The sequence below is a fragment of the Nansenia antarctica genome (assembly GCF_963989245.1).
Source record: "Nansenia antarctica genome assembly, chromosome: 6".
In the NCBI taxonomy this organism is placed as follows: domain Eukaryota; kingdom Metazoa; phylum Chordata; class Actinopteri; order Argentiniformes; family Microstomatidae; genus Nansenia; species Nansenia antarctica.
Genome location: NC_137676.1, coordinates 16,743,764 through 16,747,058, shown reverse-complemented (window position 1 = coordinate 16,747,058; position 3,295 = coordinate 16,743,764).

Here is a 3,295-nt window from a genome sequence, read left to right as displayed (position 1 = left end):
TTTCAGACGCTAATCCAACATTGCGTATTCCAGAGGCGTAGCACAGCTAGAGCATTAGTTTCTGTTCAACACAGATCTAGCATGGGTGTAACCTGGGTGTTACACATACCTATGCACACTCATGCACACTTGTGCGCACACACACACGCACACACACGCACACACACACACACACACACACACACACACACACACACACACGCACACACACACGCACACACACGCACACACACACACACACACACACACACACATGCACACACTCAATTGAAGGGGAAAGTGTGTCCAAACTTTTGAGTGGTACTGTACACCATATACTATACATACAGTACATAACAAAGTTAAGTTAACACAAAATATCTATCCATGGTATAGTGACAGAGAAACCCCTGGCAGCTGATGGCCTCCTGTCTGTCTGCCTGCCTGCCTGTCTGCCTGCCTGTCTGTCTGCCTGCCTGCCTGCCTGCCTGTCTGCCTGCTTGCCTGCCTGCCTGCCTGCCTGCCTGCCTGCCTGCCTGCCTGCCTGCTTGCCTGCCTGCCTGCCTGCCTGCCTGTCTGCCTGCTTGCCTGCCTGCCTGTCTGTCTGTCCGTCCACATGTGTCTCTCTGTGCACTTCTGTTTCCCTCTCCTTGGAACCTGTGCTATCCAGGTGTGGCGCAGGCAGGCCGGGTGCAGGGAGCTCTCATACACACACACACAGCACTGCTGTGAGCCAGCGGTAACCATGGAAACCAGGCCTTGTACCGTGGCCAGAGCCTGAAGATGCATATCTCCTTAGAATCCTGAAAACACCTGATTGTACTCAGATTCAAATGCACGGTACTGAACCAGACAGAGAGAGGCTGTTCAGTTGAAATACGTACGGGAATGCTTCTCCCTGGTTACGAGGCGTATTAAATTCTGTTCTGAGACCAATAAAGTGAAAAACAGTAATACTCACTCAGTTCTATAAATGTGCTTAGAGTTATTTAATGTCCTCTTGGTGTTGTATAATGAGAGGTCAATGTTGTCAAAACAATAACACTTCCTAAACATTGGCTCGAGAGTTCATATAATCATGGTTCAAACATTTCAGTTTCTCCATATTAAGATTGTGTCCTTTTAGTAAAACCGTGATGATAACCGTGTCCGTATCACAATCTAATCCTAATCTAATCCTGTTTGTTGTGAGTGAATTATTTCCTTGAATCTACACAGGCTCCTCAGTGACCCATGGTACTATTGCAGGTACCTAATCTGGGAAATACCATATGGTCTTGAGGACTGTGTTGTGCAACCCTCTACGCACATCTGACTTACGTCTAAGTCTCCGCGCGTACAGTGCTAACACGTTCCTATTTACTTTGGCTTTGTGCTTATCGGCCTTGGTGTTATGAGAGACATAGTTCTGGGTGGCCTCAAGGGTCTTTGTGTGTCGATGCTTCGATACAACTGTGCGTGAATTTTGGTCAGACTTTGAAGTTGCATTTCAGATAACGTGTTGTTTGTTATCTTATAGCAATACCACCTTTTCATTTCAAACGGCGTGAGGTGATGTACAATGCTGTAACTGCAGGGATAGTGCTATGGAATGGCTGAACGTTTTATTGACCACAAAAGCGCGGGGAACGCTACCCTTTCACACAGGAAGTTGGTGCGGTTGATGAAATATCACTGCTATCGATGATGTTAGAAACGCCTCGCTTAGCTTTGCTCCTGCGTTATGTCGCAATCACATGGAAGACTCTCTTCCCTCTAAATGCAATGTTTTGTTCTAGATTTCACCTCTCGATTGTTAGTTCATGCAAATCTGTGTGTGTTTGTGTTTCTGCAACTGCAGCAGAGCTAGCTAGCACCAGGCCCTCCCTTCGGAATGATCTCTACCTGCAGGGCTATGTTTTTTTTCTCCTATTCTGCCTCATTGACTTTAATATGGGCTTCCTCTATAGGTTGTCTCCAGACTTGTTCCCACAAGAGCAGATGACTCAAAACTTTTACATGGCGCATCATCTGACTGAAGAGTAGCTTAGGCTGTGAAACAGCTTGATTTGTGTTGTCCTAAAAGCCCCATATCAAACAATGGGCTGAATGTCACTCACCGCAAATTAGTCTTCTCAGAGCATGTTCTCAACCACTTTAGTTTGTGTCAGGAATGCTATGTGTTCCATTCTTCCGTACCGTGAAGAGAGAAAGGCTGAGATCTCCCTGTTATCCCTCTCCTCAGAGTCAGTGGACACCCATGTTGTGTGTAACAATACTTTTAAATGACCTCCTAGTTTACTTGTTTTGTATGCTGATTTGTGGGGACAGGATAGTGAAAGGAATATAATAAGCCATATGTGACACGGTCTGGTGAAAAGGTCCGTATGCCGGCAATTCTCAAGAGAGAATTGTGCAAATGACCGAAAAGCTTTTTTTTAAAAAGTTATATTATGTGTGGGGTTTTTTCATATTACGAAAGTTTAAGTGTTGGAGAGCCCACTCAGGATAACAAACATCAGTTTTAGGATCAATAAATATTTATCATTTGTGAATTGGACTCACTGTCTGCCGTTCTTCTAGGCTACTGGGTAACAAACGTACGTTTTAGGACGTGTTCAAAAGCAAGGACTGTGTGATCATCTAATTATGTGTAGTTATGTGTTTTTAGCATGTTGATGTGTAAACATGCAGTTAGATCATAGTCAGGGCTGCCAAGTTTCACCAAAAGTTTGGAGTGAGATTTTTTGGCGGTGGAGCGACCCGAAACTGTGCACGTTTTGGCGGCAGCGGCCCCTCTCTCCCACCCAATTATTTGTGCTAGTTTCCTGCAATTTTACATGTTGTTCATAATAAACCAGCACAAGAAATGAAAATAATTTACATTTTATAAAACAAGACAAAAATTCAGACAATATATCATATTTATGAAATCTTAATGAACAAATACAGTAGCCTACAGACTCTAAAAGAAAATTGGGCCCCATCAACAGGACTCAGCCTCTTGGTCAGCAGCAGAAAGACCCTTGGTCATCATCTTATATACAGTGCATTGCTCATAGATGGCTATCATGTTATACAGTAGGCTACATACCAGGGTTTTTCCTGGGTCAGAATGAGGCCTTGGTGGTTGATCTTGTGCGCCCGTAGCGCGGCCACATTTTTTTTGAGGGACCCCCAATTGTTGTATTGTAAATTGCAAATAATGTGGGCATGGGGTGGCGCTGTCACAATACCTGAGGCAGGTGTATATCAGGTAGCACATTTGTTGTTGTTGTCGTCAGGTGTTGACCCCGGAAGGGCAAATAGGTTTGACCGCAAGGGCGCTAAGTTTGTT